The sequence below is a fragment of the Candoia aspera genome, chromosome 1 (assembly GCF_035149785.1).
Source record: "Candoia aspera isolate rCanAsp1 chromosome 1, rCanAsp1.hap2, whole genome shotgun sequence".
Classification (NCBI taxonomy): domain Eukaryota; kingdom Metazoa; phylum Chordata; class Lepidosauria; order Squamata; family Boidae; genus Candoia; species Candoia aspera.
In genome coordinates, this window is record NC_086153.1 from 217,729,074 (window position 1) to 217,747,892 (window position 18,819).

Here is an 18,819-nt window from a genome sequence, read left to right on the forward strand (position 1 = left end):
TTTTGGAGTTTTAAAATAATTTTAAAAGACCACCTGGACATTTTCATTTTCATTTAAAGATATTTTACATCAGCTAGATGTAGCACGCTCTGTTTCACTGAGTGCAGTTCTTGACTGTGTGTTGCGATGGGAACTGTTTTATGTGATCAACAGCATCCACAAGAAGGAGCTTCTTCTCTTTTCCCCCAAAACTCTCTGCTGAGCCATCTCACTTTCAAAGCATCCTGCTAATTAGATGTTGATGTCTCACTGAGCATTGCTTCTTTGCTTAATTGTATACTACCCAGTGAAGAATTAATCGTTTTAAAGTTTCCCCAGACAAATAGGAGGAGGAAAAAAGCACATAGAAAGAAGAGAAATTAAAGAATTTTCAAACATTGATGCTGGAATATTAAAGCCTAGGAGATTCTCTCTATGGTACTAGGAGAAAGTACCATAAACAAACAAGCGAACTAGTGAAGTTTGTCACTAGTTTGTTCAACTGCCCCCAAATTGGATTTTTTTATGTCCTGAATGTCTGTACAGGTCAAAATCAGAATAAGATGTATCCTCTACCATAATCAGTTGGTATGCAGAAGAATTTTTACCCCCTAAGATCAATTAACATCTTTTCAGTTTCCATGCACAGTTAAAACAGCTTGCAATTGGGGAGGCTTAAAAAGGCTTGCTGGGACTCAGATCAGAAAGTTCTGTTTTCAGCAAACAAAACAAACTGTTTTCGAGCTGTTTACACTACAAATTAACTCTTAACAAGTAATTTAGGGAACTTGGCTGAGATCCGTGAAAGATCTTATTTCTTCCTGTTGAGCTGAGACTAGCCAGAAAAAAGAGGGAAGTTTTCCCATGGGCTTACCTTGCTTTGAGCATAGCTTCCCTTGCATCTGATGATGCTATGGAGGACTACAATGATGCTGGACTGGGGCAAGGAAGTCCCACGAGACCATGGAATTCATTGGGTGGCTTTGGGCCAATCAGGATCTCTCAGCCAACCCTACTTTATAGTGTTCCAGTTCTGAAGATAAAATGAGGGGAAACACCCTACATGTGTTCCTCTGAACTCCAGAAAGGGGGAAAGCAGGATAGAAATGTAAAAATAAATAAAAATTTAAAATACATTAACAGACATTAATGGCAGATTTTGAAAGCCACAAAAACCTCAACCACAATTAGTTTGGCTCGGGCCTATGACTGATTTGAGCAGGCATTTCTGGTATTAGTTCCTATAATGTTCTTACCCCAACAAATGTGTACAGCTGTTTAAAAAGGTATATCCTCTATGAAGTTCATGATTGCCATGTCAAAAAGATTATACACCACACAATTAGTTTTGCCATGGGAACTGTGCAGTTGCCCATACGTAGTGAAACTTGGCTGATCTTGGAAAAGAATAAAGAGGGTCAGTATTGAATGTGAGACCATCAGGCAATCCCAGTGCTTTAGGGTAGACTGGGACGTTTAAGAAAGTTGCAGAAGAAGGCAGTGAGAAACCGCTGCCAGCTGTTATCAAGAAATTGACAGAGACATGTCTATGAAGTCACCAGAACCTCAGCCCAGTTCAAGGGAGTCTTTGTTTCTCCTTTTTAAAAACCATCTATAGTTACTCTGTTGGCATCTTGCTGACAGCACTCTTGATTGGCTGGCATATTTGTCATACTTTAATTATAACCATAGATTATCAGCTACTTAGGAGGATTTCTTGTATTTATTTTTCAGTTGTTGCTCAGCCGAAATACTTTTTCCCCCTAAGTTAGAGCACCTAATGGCTTTTCTCACTGTTCTCATCAATCTGTCTCTTTGTTGGTTTTTGCAATGTAATAAGAGACCGTCTTCCTCAGCATGACAAAATAGGTTTTATTCGAACACTTTTGTAAATGCAACATTGAATCCATCCATTGAGAAAGGACCACTAACGCTGATATTTTAAGAGTCTCAGAAGACACACACTGCTATCAAGTTAGGAGGGTAGCTTTTTTTTTTCTTTTTTGGTATGGTCTCAACAGGTTAAACCGCTGAGCTGCTGAGCTTGCCGATCAGAAGGTCGGCGGTTCAAATCCGCGTGACGGGGTGAGCTCCCGTTGGTAGTCCCAGCTCCTGCCAACCTAGCAGTTCGAAAACATGCAAATGTGAGAAGATTAATAGGTACTGCTTCGGCAGGCAGGTAATGGCGTTCCGTTTAGTCATGCTGGCCACATGACCACAGATGAAGTGTCTATGGACAAACGCCGGCTCTTCGGCTTCGAAATGGAGATGAGCACCGCCCCCTAGAGTCGGACACGACTGGACTTAATGTCAAGGGAAACCTTTACCTTTACCTACCTAAGCTCAGATACAAATCCCAGAGGCTTCATCTATTTTAATAGTTTTAATCATTTGCACTGAAAGAACAATACAGTGCCCATTCTTTCTAAGCTACTATAATTTTACAACATATCTTAAAGGAAGCTGTGGTAGAAGCCAACCTTGGACCTAGAACTTCTAACATTTCCAGGCTAATGTTGAACATTTCCTTTCCCAGTCAGGGTGATTGTATGGGTCATTGTCAACCAGTTCAACACACTTGTGGATGAATCCTGGCTTCGATATGCAAAGTACACAGCTTGCTCATAGGATGACTTCTGCCAGAAAATGAGACTTTGTTAATTCTCCTGGACCACCTCTATTTTTGAAAACCTCGACCACATTATTCTGGCCTAGATGAGCAGGACTGGGGCTACTGCTTCTCTGTAGTTCTTCCCATATACCAGATAACCACCGAGCAACTCACCCAGAGGTATGGCATTAAGTCTAATCAATAAGTGGATGACACCTAGACTAGTTATGGGTAATGGCCTGGATGAAGACCAATAAAATGAAACTCAGTCCATATTTAAAAAGCTACTGTTAGTTAGCAGTATCATCTATCTAGGCAAGTGGGGTTCAAAGTATTTTTTGACACTTGTAATCCCCCAATCAGATCAAATTCATTGTCTAGGGTACTCATTGATCAATCTTTGTCACTAGATGTACAAGTTGCCTCTAGAACCCAGAGAATGTTCTACCAACCTAGAATGGTATGTCAGCTATGATTCTCTTTTGATCAGGATTACCCTGTTTAAGTTCTGCATTGTTCCTTTCTCTGAATTCTCTCTGCTAAAATTGGCTTTAAAATCTGACTACTAATGAAGGGGCTTTTCAAAAGTGGTGTCAAGGACTACAAAGTTGGTCCAGATCAAGGAAGAAAGGACTACACAGATTTCAGTAAGGTATCTTTTATACTAGTCTGGGGTATATATAAAATCTTGGAACATGAGTTAACTAAAGTGAGATGATTTGAGACTTTTCTTCCTAGGATTCTTTTCACCTAGGCTAAACTACCATTTTGGGGATAAGCTGTCAATTGACTTACCTCTTGATGGAATACAGTATGTGCCCTCTTTCTTCTGTTCCATTCCTAGTCTCCTCACAATCTCTCAGAGATGGCACCCTATTTGTGGATTATCCTTCCCAAAGAGCTTATCTCTGATGGAACTATTGTTCTCACTTAAATGCCAAAGATGCCCTTGTTTAATTTTCTCAAGCCATTAAAATTTATTAAAGCTTTAAACTTGCTTCACCTCCACTGCTTCATGTATTTTCAGCTGCATTCTTTGTTAATCTTGCTTTTTGTTTTATTCTTAGTAGATTTTCATTTCCTACATTTCCTGTTTTATGCTACCTGGATAACTTTTTGTAATAGGACAGCCTTTAAGAAGTGTAAATGAATGTAGTAACAAAAATATTCAGTTCTGGCTGACATTTTAAAACACAGTGACCTAGAAAATGGCACAAATTGGTTGCATAAAATCATGTTTGATCCTATAGTTCCTAATTTAGTCCTCCTTTTCAGGTCTATTCATGTGAAAGTTCTGTAAACCAGTAAATGTGCCTGCCTCCCCTGCTTGTATTATAAAGAAAGAAATGTTTTCTTCCTATCTGGTGTGTGGCCATCAAAGGAAAGAAGAGAAGGAAATTTTTTTAAAAAGGGACATAAGGCAAAGAGTCCCTTGAAATGGCAGAAAGATTGCATCAGAAAGAAGCTGCAGAAAGAACAGATAGTTGAATGAGATAGTTGAGATCTTCTCGCCCAAACAATAAAGGGTAAATTCAGGGAGCTGAAAGGAGTTTATCTGTTTAGGATTGCACACAATGTTTTCAATTTCTTATTTCCTCTCTGCTTAGAAAAGAGAAAAGTATAGGTAAAGACGCTTATGGCGCCTACATTTGGGGCCTCAAATGTCAACCTTTTTCTGTATCAGTTTTTATCTTTGAACTTGGACCCCAGATATGGCTCCCTATATCACTTTGGGGTCGTGGGAAGCTAAAACATACCAATAGATATTAAGCTTGCTGTGATATCCTTAAAACACACCCTTCTTATTTCTTTTCATCTTGGCCATGGAGTTGTTCCTGTTTTCTTTGTTAGAAAAGTGTATTATTCTGATTGTGAATCTGCCGAAATGGTTAATACGAGGTAAAGCAAGTGCCTAATAAAATAGTCATTACTTTAAATCAGCACTGAAAATATTATTTCTGACATTTTTATCTTGTGCTGTAAAGAATAAACTACTCACAACAGTGTTGCTGTTGCTTGCCTTCTCTCCCCACAAAACTGAACTGAAGAATGTTGTGCCCTTGTGATGTGTAAGTCTTTTTCTTTCAACAGAAACTGTCCAGGCCCCAGGACTTTGTGGCCCATAATGAACAGAACTCTCTGAAGTCAAGGCTATCATATGAATTAGGCTAAAATACTAGGCTAGATCAATATGTCAGTGTACTAGTTCTTCTTTGCATACTACTGTCACTTCTAACATTGCGAAATATAATATTCCCCAATCTGGTCATGCTATTTCCGCCAATAGATTTCCGCCAGTGTAAGATGGAGAACTATTGCAGATGGTTGAAAATTCTGGAAGAAACCTTCAGATACGTATTTTAAGTCTGGTTCCTTGGGACTGCTGGATGCTAGGTCAGAAGCAGTCTATGGGAGCTTGTCTAGCTGGCTGGGTACCATGGCTCATAACTGTTCTGTTAATTAGGCTGAATGGAGCTCTTTGCTGTGGATGAGGGCAGGTGTGGATCACAGAGGGGCAGTTTTTTGGGCAGATAGGGCAGATAGTAATGTATCTGTAGTGGAGGGAAGAGGGAGATATGGGGGGAGACTGGGGTGGGCCACTTGTGAGTAATGTAGCTTTGATGGCTTAGATTAATACTGCATTCCACCCACAAAGCTCATCCTCAATATCCTGATCTCCAGTTGCTGCTTCTGAATGCCAGGTTGGCCTTTAATATAATTGGGGATGAGAGGGTTCACCTGGCATGCATAACTGAGTAATCCTCTGGTTTGGATTACTGCAATGCACTCTGCATGGGGCTACCCGTGAAGACCACACAGTAGCTACAGCTGGTCCAAAATGCAGCTACATGGGTAGTTACAGGCATATCTCATTACCTCATGTAACACCTCTACTTTGCAGGCTTCACTGGCTTTCAGTTAGCTTCTGCATACAATTCAAGGTGCTGGTTACCATCTATAAAGCCCTTCATGGAACAGGGCCAGGTTATCTGTGGGAGTGCCTGTCTCCAATTATTTCTGCCCACCCTATGAGATCAAACAGTGTGGGCATGTTTCATGTCCCTTTAAATAACAGTGTCATCTTATGAGACCTAGGAAACATGCCTTCTCTGTTGCAGTGCCTGCCCTCTGGAGCAACATATTGCCTGAGATAAGAATGGCCCTAAATCTGCTGGGTTTTCATAAAACACTGAAGACCTGGATGTTCCGTGGGCACTGGGCCAGGACATTAGAGAGACTATCTTTTGCATTTTGTGTTCAACTGTTATTATCTGGCCACAATATATTAGTTCTATTTTTTAAAATGTTTGTTTTTAATGATTGCGTGCCATCCAGAATCATGTATGAGAAGCAGCCACATAAACTGAATGAATGAATGAAGAAATAAGTAAGTCTTAATTAGCCTTGCTATTAATCAGATTGTTTTAATTAGCATTCAATTAGCATTGGGTTGATAAGAATGGATTACCCACACTCTCTCACACACACAAACATGCACTGAGTCTTTCAGTGCCTGCCTGTGGATGAATTGACACTTGTAATTTGCATTAGTGGCTGTCAGTATTTGTTATTCCGAATTAAAAGGAAGTATAAAAGGCATCATTTAGAAGACCACCCATAAGACTGGGAATGGAACATTGTGATGACTAATGGTATGGCTATAGTGTCATGGTCCCTGTTCCAATGTTCCTGGAAAACATTGTAACATGTTCCCATGCCACGGTGCTGACATGGGTTGCTGTACGGAAAGGGGCTGCTCCTGTTCCTTGTACCAGGCTGCAACGCGAAGAGTGAAGAATGCATGTTTGGTTATCTTGCCAGGTCAAGGACATTTCCTGAAGAACCGTTAGGGGCACCTGCAGGGCATGGAATTGTACTGACTCTGGGGGGAGGGACTGGACACTGCCTGGGTTTTTACTGGGAGAAATCCCACGCTTTCACTATTCTCAGCTTTGCTTGTGATCCTGCATACTATTCACTATTAAATCAGATATCCATGAAAGCCTTGTGTGAGTCTGATAGTGCTTTTGAATAGGCAGTCATTACATATAGTTTAAGTAAATAGTGACAAGCTAAAAAGAAAACCTATCCATCTAGATATGGCTTGACCTCCTGACATTAATAAACTGAGGGCAGTGATTGAGCGTATGGAAATGCGAATGCTCCGATGGTGCCTTGGACTAATGCGATTAGACCACGCCATGAATGATGACGTCCGACAACAAATGGGAGTCGCACCAATCATGGCAAAACTGCGGGAAGGGAGGCTTAGATGGTATGGACACATTGTACGTGGCAAAGAAGACTCGGTGGTGAGAACAGCCATGCGCCTGGACCCTGGCGGCCAGCGGCCCCGTGGTAGACCCAAGAAGCAGTGGATGGGATGCATTAAGGAGGACATGGAATGCATGAACGTCACCCCTGAAGTTGCCTTGGACCGAGCCAAATGGAGACGGATATGCCAACAAGCGGACCCTGCCATAGCGCGGGGAAAAACGCTAAGAAGAAGTGATTGAGGGTATTCTGACTGCAACATCCACTTCTTCATCTTTTCTTGGTGAAGAACAAGCTCTCTTAATCCAGGTGTCCTCAAATCCTGAAGCTGAGTTCACCATACAAACTATTTAGGTACCTCCTGTGCCCACCAGCTTAGTTATCTCTGTATGTATGTAGAACTTATCCCTGTTCTAGCAGTATCATTTTTGAATATATCCCCCCTTCTTGGATTACACATCAAAATCCCCTAATTTTTTTGAGAAGGAACTACATCAGTTTAGGAATGTTTGTTCAAAATAAAGCAGGATGAAACTCAGGGATATACCAAGACAAACCATTTAGAGCACACTAGTGAGCCAGGATCATGTAGGAGTTAAGAGGAACATAAAAAGTTCCCTTGTATTTAATAATACTATTGGTTTGTTATTACTGAACCTGGGAATTTCTATATGTGTTCTACCATTGGGTTATGTTGTCATACAGACAACATGTATGTGAGAGATACGTACAACTCCAAGTCATAAGAAATAAGGACAGTGAGGTTAAGATCCCCACTCAAACTGAAATGTACTGGGTGACTTTGGGTCAATCATGTCAACTAACTTACCTCATGCAGTTATTGGGAGGATAAAATAGGGAGGAAATGCCATACTGTATACACCAGTCTTCCTCAACTGATATGGAGGACAATATAGGTAGTCATTGCTTAGCAATTGCCTCGTTAAGCGACCATTTGTAAATGCAATGGTAGTAAACTCTAGTGAAAAAAATCATTTTCTGACCAATGTGCAAGCTTACATCCAAATTTCTGAGAACACCACACACCAGAGTGAGAGTAATGCTGGCATTGCTGCACAAGAGGACTTTACCTGAATGAGACAGCAACAACCAGTGATCTTCACAGTCTCTCTCTATCTCAATCATGTGGTTTGCTTAGCGAACATTTTGCCAGAACCAATTGTGGTTGCTAAACAAGGACTACCTGTAGTTACATGAAACTGGTGTTTGCTGTCTTGAGCTTCTTGAGGTTACAATAGGATATAAAAGGAACTTCGTGACATTTTGATAAGACTGCTATATCTGGTCTGCAAAAATCCAGAGGACCACTACATAGCATCAACCAGATATAGAAAACTCTCACATTTAGCTATAGCGTAGTGATCCTCCAGATTTTTACAGATCAGATAAAGTAGCCCTATATACTGATCATCTAGGGAGCTTTGCTTCCAAATAAACATGCTTATAGCTGGGCTCTACAATATGGAAAAATGCTGCTATTACAAACACAGACATTATACATACTTCAAATGATTCTAACACAGTCATAAACAGTCTGCTATAATAGATGAAGTTTACTTCTTAGTGAACATTGGTAGGATCATAGCTCTGGAAGTGAGCACTATCAAGCACTTTGTAAGAATCCACTATTAGGACCCTTCAGCTTTGAGGAATTAAGGAAAGCAACGCAACCCTTCAGCCTCACTGCAAGGGGAGGGCATTCCAACAAACCAGCTGAGATGAGGCCAGCTTGGAGAATGTAATTAGATTCTTGGCTCTCTAGCAGTTTTCTAGTTTTTATTCCTATTAATTAAAAACAATTCTTAATAACTTGCACAATGTTTATGTGAAAAAGGAAAAAAAAATCCAGGCTCATATATCAAGAGGGTATGTATATAATTTCCATCTGCCATGCTGACATTACAGAGTTAAGCTTGCTGCTGCCATGATTAAAGACTGTAAAAGGAACCCATATGACAGACATCCTATTTCTAATTCTTTAAGCAGGAGCTTCATGAAGACATCCTGTTCAAATCCACACAACTTATTAACAGTACAGATCTTCCAAAAGTTTCACCTACATGGCCCACAGAATCAGATGTTGCAAGAAATGGGGGTCAGACCGCCATGTGGGAAGGGCTTAAGCAAACAAGCAGATTTTGAGAGAACCAGCCAGATACATCAGGCAAGTCACTCCAACTTTTCATTGGGAAAGGCAGTAAATAAAAAGAACATCAAAAGGTAGGTAAGAACTTAAGACTGCACTCATTCCTCAGAGCTGAAGAAAAAAACTTTCAAAATATAGAATGGTCAATGAGGTGTGAACACATATTAACTAATTTTCTGAAGCAGTGTAGCCTCCTGAAGTTGGATTTTCATGAGGATTTCTTTATATACACTTGAAAATAATGTCTATTTTGCCCCTTGGAGAACCAAATATAAACTGACTCCCAGTAAACAATCCAGAGTCTTTTAAAGACTGATTAAAAAAAAAAAGAAGCCTCTTTTTCCTTCACAGCAGTGACAGAATATGTCTGAGGGGAGTTCCATACATTCAGCTATATACCCAGGTGGAAATGTATTGTATAATCAGGACAATGCCCCCAACATGCTTGTAGAGGCTTCATGATCTGTCCTTGCAAACTACTTATGGTGAGCAAGCCTCCACCAAAGTGATGATATTATACAAAGCAATTTTTTTCTCAATAAATATATATTATTGACTTTTCAATCGCTTTCCAAAAATCTAGGCTCATATGGGGGAGGAGAGAGAGAGAGCGTGACTTCAACACTAGAATGGGACCAAATTATTTCGCCACCTTTGTGACTTTCTGTCACTTGATAGAGCCTGCCTGCCCAAAAGATATCATAAGCAACTAACTGGCTTTGGGGAAAGTATTGCATATTTTCTACTACCTCTAACGGGCAGTAGTGAATGGGATGTTTACACACTGGGCAAGCCTAAAATCCAGTGTTCTAGATTATGTTATCATCTCTTGAAGCCTACTGAATCTGATTAGATGTTTCATGGTGGGTGTCCTGCCTTCACAAACCACAGTTTGTTTTCTGGGTTATGACTGCATTAAATTCATCAGACTAATCTTGTAGATATAAACTCCAAGGTCACAACACCCAGCAATCTTGCCAAAAAAGGAGTAATCCAGTGGGGAAGTCCAGAGACAAGCCAAAGTCAAAAGTCAGGGATTTCTTTGTAACAGGAAGTTTGACTTTTAGCTGTCCTTTGGATTAGCCTACATTTTACTGTCATCTGATGTCCTATCCTCAGACGATGGCATTCTTGAGAGCCAGCAATTTCCTGATCCGGAGTAAGAATGGTGGTGTCTCTTACTGGCTCAACAGAGACACTAGTTTCTCCACATACCATATTGACACAGAAGAGGCAGTAGAAAACTTTGCAGAACATGAAAAAGGGGATATCTTGAGAGAGGCCTGGAGCTATTTTATTCAAGCCTCTGGATCTAGCGACATGTCTGCTTTTTCCTGAACAGCAGCAGGAAAAACCTGCTGTTGTGGGGCTATATCAAGTTTGGAATGTCATATTCCAGTTGGGTTGTAGGCCGTGCATTTCATAACTCTATACTCTGAAGTTGTCACCCAGACATCCCATTTGATGTCCACTACTCACTCCCAGCATAACCACTGGTTACCCTGAAGGAGGTAACCAAGCTTATAATTCAACTATAAGGTGCTAGGGGTGATAAGATACTGTCATGAGTACTGATGGCGAGCAGGAGGGGGCCTCTATCCAGGGGGGAAAACGCATGCGTAGTACTGAGGAATTAAGCAGCCATTCAAAGAGACACAGATCAGACCCGCCTTAACCTTTGGGGTTCACCTGTCTGGGTTTTTCCCACGCTTCTTCAGTTTGTTAGGATTTTCTGTCTAATGTAGCAGTAATAAAGCACTAGAGACCTACTCCTCGTCTCAGTGTGATTCCTGACTGTTAGGACAGATACCACCAGAATTAATAAATTCCAATGTGGAATAGTAAGCACTGGTGTTGACTCATCTTTTACTTTTATTTATCAGCTAGTCCATATACCCAAGGACTGGAACACTAGCCATAAGTGTTCCGATTTAGGGAGGAAAAAAGGTAAACCACTTCGTAAATCAGTCTACTTATTATTATTAGGAAGCTACACACCAGGCATCTCTATGGAGAGCTGATGGACTGAAGAGAGCATGAACAGGAAGGTTTTAGGGTAGGATGGTCCACACTGGAGCAGGGATTGGTTCTGCACTATCTGGTTGAAAAGTACACAAATACTGCTAAATTGAGTTCTTGGGCACTGTTTTTGTAAATTTCAAATCAGCTAAAGGTTGAGGATTCTTTTGTTGATTGCTGTTTGTTCCTGCTCATCCAGAAGCTAGATGGTACAGCAGTGCCTTTCTTAGAGTAAGATACAATTAAAGGGACTATTGTTGATGTGATTCTAACATAAAAAGGCATGTTGCAAGTAAAATGGTAAATGTTTCAACCATGCTGATTTTATCCCTTATTCTGGTTAGAACATCAATAACAAGATTGCTATATGTGGACAGTGTCGTTGTGTTCTTGCCAAAGTTAATACATTTGAGTAACTTCATAATGTTTGCCAAAAAGCCTGGCTCTCACAAATGGCAGCTCTGTGGAAACAGAAGTTAATAAATTGTCAGCCCTTCAAAACCAGGAAACAGACTCCACAAGCAATATTGGAACTCTACTTCATTGATACAGGCTACAGTAACACAATCTTGAAAGCTTGATAGTATTTTCCCTCCCTCCCTTTTATACTCAAGAGAGCTAAGGTGGAGTCGGTTTGAATTTCTTTCTGATGTTCACTTCCTGTTCTGGGCTTAAATCATGTTTGACTAATTGCTGTGGCCTGGTTTTCCAAGGTCATCTTTGTGGTTCTCTACACAATTAAAAAGCTGTAAATATCTGGGGATTGTTTGGTGGGCTCAGGCTCTTGGAAGGTTTAAGTGGAGTTTGCTACAATTAACAATAGAAGTGTCTACAGCCAAAAGAAGTGTGACAGCTTTCCTCAAATTCTTTCATTTCAGAGGAGGACATCAAGTAATTCCAAGTCATCAAGAAAGCTGAGGCTAAGGCTTTGGCACAATGATTCTGTGGCAGTCAGATCTGCCTCAGAATGGTATAGTGGCTAAAGGAGACCCAGATTCAAGTCCATCCTTAGCCAAGGAACCTCAGTGGACGATTTTGGGCCAGTCAGTCTTTCTCATCCCAGCCTACCTCACAGGATTGCTCTTGTATGGAAAACATAGAGATCCACCTCGAGCTCCTAGAGAGGAAGTGTCATATACATCTAATTAATTAACTGATGAATCATCTACTGAGGCTTGCACCATTGAAAAGGGTACAATTGAAATTTCTTCAAATTATTCTGTCTGTGGCTAGGTATGTGCCCACTTCAGCACTGTGCTATAAACAGGCTTAAAGTTGATGCATGTCTTCAGACTTTTTGTTTTGGATTAGCTTTCTACATTTTCCCCAGAGGGACTTCCCCACTCCTACCCCAAACACCCAGTTTAATAACTTTCAGTCTTACTGGCCCAGACACTCAGAGACAACATCGGGCTTGTGATTGTCTTACCTCCCAGGGATAGGAGAATGCTAAACAGATTTGCAGACAAATGTTTATAGTGAACATTGGTTGGATTTGAGCTTGTTGTCACTTATCTGGGCAGGCTGCCAAATCTTTTTGAACTCACCAGTTACCTGTGTCATCTTCTGACCTTGAAATGCTATATAGCATTCAAATTGGCTTGTTTCAACACTCTCCCCTCAGTCACGATACAGAGAAGATATTGCAAGTTTCCCCTTGGGAAGCAACTTTGGCCATGTGGAACTGGGGAAGTTGAAACAGTGGGTCATGTCCTTTTGCACTGTTTATATGGTTGTGACATTCACTCTGCTCTCGTTTCTCTTTTAGTAAATAATCCAGGTAGACCTGATGGATTTTATTTTTGGCAGATCTTAAGCCAACTACTACTGTCAGCATGGCAAAAGTCAGTCACTGCCTGTAAAGTTAGGCAACTGTTGATCTGGAGGTCCAAACACTCTGGAGTCACATTCTTTAAGTAAATTTCACATTTGATATAAGGAACCAGAAAGCATGCAATGAGATCCTTTCTTGCCAGCTAGTCCAGTTCCATTTTATTATACTCTGTGAGGGACATCACCATATGTATGTATGTATGTATGTATGTATGTATGTATGTATGTATGTAGCATATGCTGGTTATTTGCTCAACTGAATTATATTAATAAATATTGTGAGCAAGTCTACAAAAGGATCTGACATTTTGCATGCATATGCATATATGTCGTTCTCCTGTTCTTCCAGTGCATATGAAGCACTCAAGGTGATTTACAACACTGAAAATCAATACAGGATTTAACAAGATAGGAAGGCATGCAAAACATGTTTCTGGAAGTTTTCCAACAACTTTTCCCTCAGCAGCCATAGGAGGCATCATATTTTCTTCTGGGTAATGAAGTAACATGTTGAATCTGCACATGTGAACATGCTTCTACTTTCCCATGTTGTGTCTTTGATGTGTTTCTTTATATGTGTGCCCTGGCAAGCACAGAGTGGGTTGCATAGGCTCCATTCTGAGTGAAATGTCCAGGAAGAAGAGAGGGAGACTTAGAATGGAATTGGCAGCAACATTCTGCATAGTTATGGCATTTTTGCCCCTGGCCAGATTCAATTCATTTTTGAATTCAATGTTTCTTTTCCAGCCAGACCAAATTCAGTCCTATTATGTTCCATTTTTGGAGAGATGTCCTATTGATGGACAGATGCACAAACAGATGGACAGACAGAGTTCCAAGCTCATTTACAGTATTTTTTTCCAGCCTTCTGTTTGGTTGGAAAGAATAAAAATGTTTTTTTTTAAGCTAAAAACAAATTAAGAACTAAAAAATTTTTTAAGCAGACAGAGGCAGGAAATAAGTTTTTAAAACATTATATTGCTTATGGAATGAATACCTTCCTAGAAAGGGAGGTCTTGCTCTGTGAACAAAACACCATCAGACAGGGAGCAGTAAAGTAATTTTATAAGGAAAGGAGGTCCATAGTATAAGTTTGCCCATTGAGAAGACCCTCTCTCATGTCCCATCCAATTTTGCTTGTCATAGTTGGGACCTGGAAAAGGGCCTCTCCATAATTTCTTATGGAATCGCTAGACTGCTATGGGAAGAGGTCCATGCAAAGCTAGCCCAAATCAGATATTCTACCTCACCATCTCTCCAAGTCAAGATATAGAGTACTCCAGGTTGGCAAAGTCATTTTATCTCTCAAGATCCCCCCAAAAAACCTTCTTCCTAAGAGCAAACTAACAAAAGCAATAGATTTAAATAACTAAAGATACTAAAAACCTCTTCCATGAAATGTAAAATCTGTTGCTGGAGTCAGCCTCTTTCTGTTGTTGAATGATAGAACACCGTGTTCACAGAACACACTGTACTACAGACCAGTCCACCACATTTTAGTGAACTATGCTGTATGATAAATCTACCCATGCGGTTGATTAATGGTTCAGTGTGTTCTGGGTAAGTTAACCATGGATACGCATATCATGCCAAAAAAAAAAAAAGCTTGTCTTTAGTTTTACACTTCAGTGGCTGAATCCTGAAGTGGAAATTTAAACAAACAGCTACAAAAAATCTTCCCAAAGAAAGCAAAACATAGTAAGTGCAGTGGGAGAAATATTCTCTCATTTACTGGAATTTTCATCATTACTAATAGAGTTTTATAAAGAAAGTAAAGTAGAATTGTACTCACACAATGAATCAATCACATTGATCAGCTGTTGTTCAGTTGAACTTATTTTAACAAATCAATGATGTATAGAATAAAGGACACAAAACTTTCTACTGTTACAGGATTCTGCACACACCTCCCTGTCCCACTCCAGTTCCCCATCCATTACAGACATTTCTGACTGGTAGCCATGCACAAAAGTATAAATATTAGTACAGCTGGGTTTATTGATTATAGTAAAGAATGAAAGGGCAGCTAGCATCATATAGTATAATTCAGAATCGATTTTCTATAGTGATGTTTCAACAGAGGCTAGCTGTGACATCTTTTTTCTGACTATGCACACCAAGAACTGAGCATTCGTAGCATACAGTTCTTCTGACACTTATCATTTTCTAAAATAAGCCCATTATTTATTCTTATTTACCTGTCTTGCACCCCCACTCTTCCTCCAAGGAACCCAGGGCAAAATCCAACATTTCAGTGTAGAACCTGAATTTCTATCTTATAAGGATGCTTAAGATGTCCAGAGCTGGGATGTTAAGGGTACCTGCCAGCAAGGGTGAGTGATACAGAACTGTAGGAGTTTTTCCCCTGATCCGGCTATTAGAATCATGTTTTAACCGTTATTGAATTCTTACCCTTGTTAGCTTATTAACCTTGTATGAATGGCCAGCCCTAAAACCTGAAATAATAAACAAAAACATATCCGAAGGCTTTTTGTACAACAAGCCTATAAGGAAACAAAAGGTGTGAGAGAACGACTGCAGTCCAAGATCCTGAAGTCACTTTCAAGGCTGAGTGGAAATTTCATCCAGATTGCCCCATTTCAGGTCTAATTCCAGGGCTGCCTCAACTGAAGCAACACCAGGGGTAAGAAATTATTTCTCTCCTGAGACAAGTGGTTGCTACTTCAACACACTCCCTTTAAGATAGCTGCAGCTGTACGTTTTTTTAATAGTTATTTAATCCAGAAGAGAAGCCACATAATAGTTCCAGGCTCCCTATCACCTACCTCAGTCATAATCCCATTGGCCCATCAACATGGACAGAAGAAGCTGAGACAAAACGTATCTGTTCATAAATGTTGAACCCAGTGATGGCAAAAGGTTAAAATATGCTAAATTTATTCCCATTAACAACCTGACTGAAACCACATTTATCAAAAAAACAAGACAGTGTAGCTTCAGGCAGAATGATTTTTTTCCTACCACACAATAATCTTGTTTTACTATTTACTCTTTTTATCATGGTTGCAGCCACTGTACCTTCATATCATGAAAATGACTCCCAGGAATCTATACTTGGGTATACAACTTTTTGTGCCATCCCTGGCATTTATTCCATAACTCTATGACAAGAAACACTCTTCTCTCTCCTTCCACCAAAGTAATTTTTCAAATCCTTTCAAACAACTTTTAATATATTTTCAGCGTATGAAAGGATGAGTTCTTATCCGCTTGAGTGCCTAAGCATTCTTAAGCATTGCAAAGAAAAGAAAAGAAAAAAGAAAAGAAAAGAAAAGAAAAGAAAAGAAAAGAAAAGAAAAGAAAAGGTGTGAGAGGTCTCTTTTTCTACATTTACTGTATGGCTTTCGCTTTCTGTATCAGAAGTCATAATAGGCTGGACTTTAATAGCCTCCTCTGAGTCTCCTTTTGGGCTGTGCTTTAGAATCATTTGTTGATGCAATGTATATTCCTTCAGAAAATTTTGCAGTCCTACATTGCATCTGATGGAAGCTAAGAAAGAAGATAAACAAGTGGTTCTTGATGCCATGGCAACTCATAGGAGATCTGAGAAGCCATACCAAAGCTTAATCACAAAGTCATTGTTACCATTTAGTTCAAGAAAATATTATACATATTATCAGCATACAGCTGATTTATGAATCCCTCTGCTACATAATCAGCAGATGATCATAGCCAAAGGAAGTTGCAAATAAACAGAATGTGGTGAATTATTTTGTGGGAAATAAGAATACAAATTATTGTCATTCCATGGATTAAAGATAATGACTTCCTGTGGCATAACTATCAGATGCTTTGCCTAAGGGCTCCACTCTAACATGTTCTTGCAGAACAAGGCAGAATGAACCAATTCTATTCTGCTGAAAGTTCAGAATAAAATTGCATCAGTGATTGTAATATCCTCCACAAAAGAAATAAAGCCCAGGAAGCATCTGAGAGCTCCCATCCTCTGCAGTAGTACAGAAGTCTCAGAAAGGAGGCCTAATCCCAGATGTTCTGGCTCAGATCTAGGAATCTGAGCTGTAGAAATTGACAGTATATATCTCATATAATTTGAGAATAAGTTCCGGCTTAACAGAAAGTAGCATGGCTCAGAAAAGTTTGTGCCACAACTAGTTCTCGTATGTTCTCATGGGAATCAAGCAAAATGATCTCTTCTTTCTCCTTTCTAATTCACACTCTTCAGTTGCCCTAGATCTTTGTTATATGAGAGAAAACTCATCCCTCACCATACAAATTTTAGGAAATGCAATTTTCTTCTATATAGTACATACCTATAGTAGTTAACTAATGTTCAGACTATCGAACAGTGGCACTCATTTCACATGCCAGTAAGGTAACACTCAAGATCCTGCAAGGTAGACTTCAGCAGTTCATGGAGCGAGAATTGCCAGATGTACAAGCTGGGTTTAGAAAAGGCAGAGGAACTAGGGACCAAATTGCCAATATCCAGTGGATAATGGAAAAAGCCAGGGAGTCTCAGAAAAACATCTATTTCTGTTTTATTGACTATTCTAAAGCCTTTGACTGTGTGGACCATAACAAATTGTGGCAAGCTCTTAGCGGTATGGGAATACCAAGTCATCTTGTCTGCCTCCTGAAGAATCTGTATAATGACCAAGTAGCAACAGTAAGAACAGACCACGGAACAACAGACTGGTTTAAGTTTGGGAAAGGAGTACGGCAGGGCTGTATACTCTCACCCTACCTATTCAACTTGTACGCAGAACACATCACGCAACAAGCTGGGCTTGAGGAATCCAAGGCTGGAGTTAGAATCGCTGGAAGAAACATTAACAATCTCAGATATGCAGATGATACCACTTTGATGGCTGAAAGCGAAGAGGAACTGAGGAGCCTTATGATGAAGGTGAAAGAAGAAAGTGCAAAAGCTGGCTTGCAGCTAAACCTCAAAAAAACCAAGATTATGGCAACCAGCCTGATTGATAACTGGCAAATAGAGGGAGAAAATGTAGAAGCAGTGAAAGACTTTGTATTTCTAGGTGCAAAGATTACAGCAGATGCTGACTGCAGTCAGGAAATCAGAAGACGCTTAATCCTTGGGAGAAGAGCAATGACAAATCTCAATAAAATAGTTAAGAGCAGAGACATCACACTGACAACAAAGGTCCGCATAGTTAAAGCAATGGTGTTCCCCGTAGTAACATATGGCTGTGAGAGCTGGACCATAAGGAAGGCTGAGAGAAGGAAGATCGATGCTTTGGAACTGTGATGTTGGAGGAAAATTCTGAGAGTGCCTTGGACTGCCAGAAGTTCAAACCAGTCCATACTCCAGGAAATAAAGCCAGACAGCTCACTTGAGGGAATGATATTAAAGGCAAAACTGAAGTACTTTGGCCACATAATGAGAAGACAGGACACCCTGGAGAAGATGCTGATGCTAGGGAGAGTGGAAGGCAAAAGGAAGAGGGGCTGACCAAGGGCAAGATGGATGGATGATATTCTAGAGGTGATGGATTCGTCCCTGGGGGAGCTGGGGGTGTTGACAACCGACAGGAAGCTCTGGTTTGGGCTGGTCCATGAAGTCACAAAGAGTCGGAAGTCGGAAACAAATAAACAACAAAATAGTAGTTAAATAGAAGCTACAGGTTGGCATCATAAAAGAAACTATCATGTTTAACATAAACTATTATTTTATTAATGGTTCTTAATGTTAAAGTGCTTCCTCAAGTCATACTTCTCCATCAGATACTCAGAATTCTTATCGATTTCTTGGAATAAATGGGTATAAAATTAATATTTTTATATAATTGCTGATGTTTCCCCTTCTTAAGACCTCCTCCAAGAAAAAACTGTTGCAAAGTGCAAACAAAATTCCTTAATTTGCTGATTTCAAATGAATGAAACACCAACAAGTATATCAAGAATTGCAGGCTCTCTTAAATTCTTGATAAAT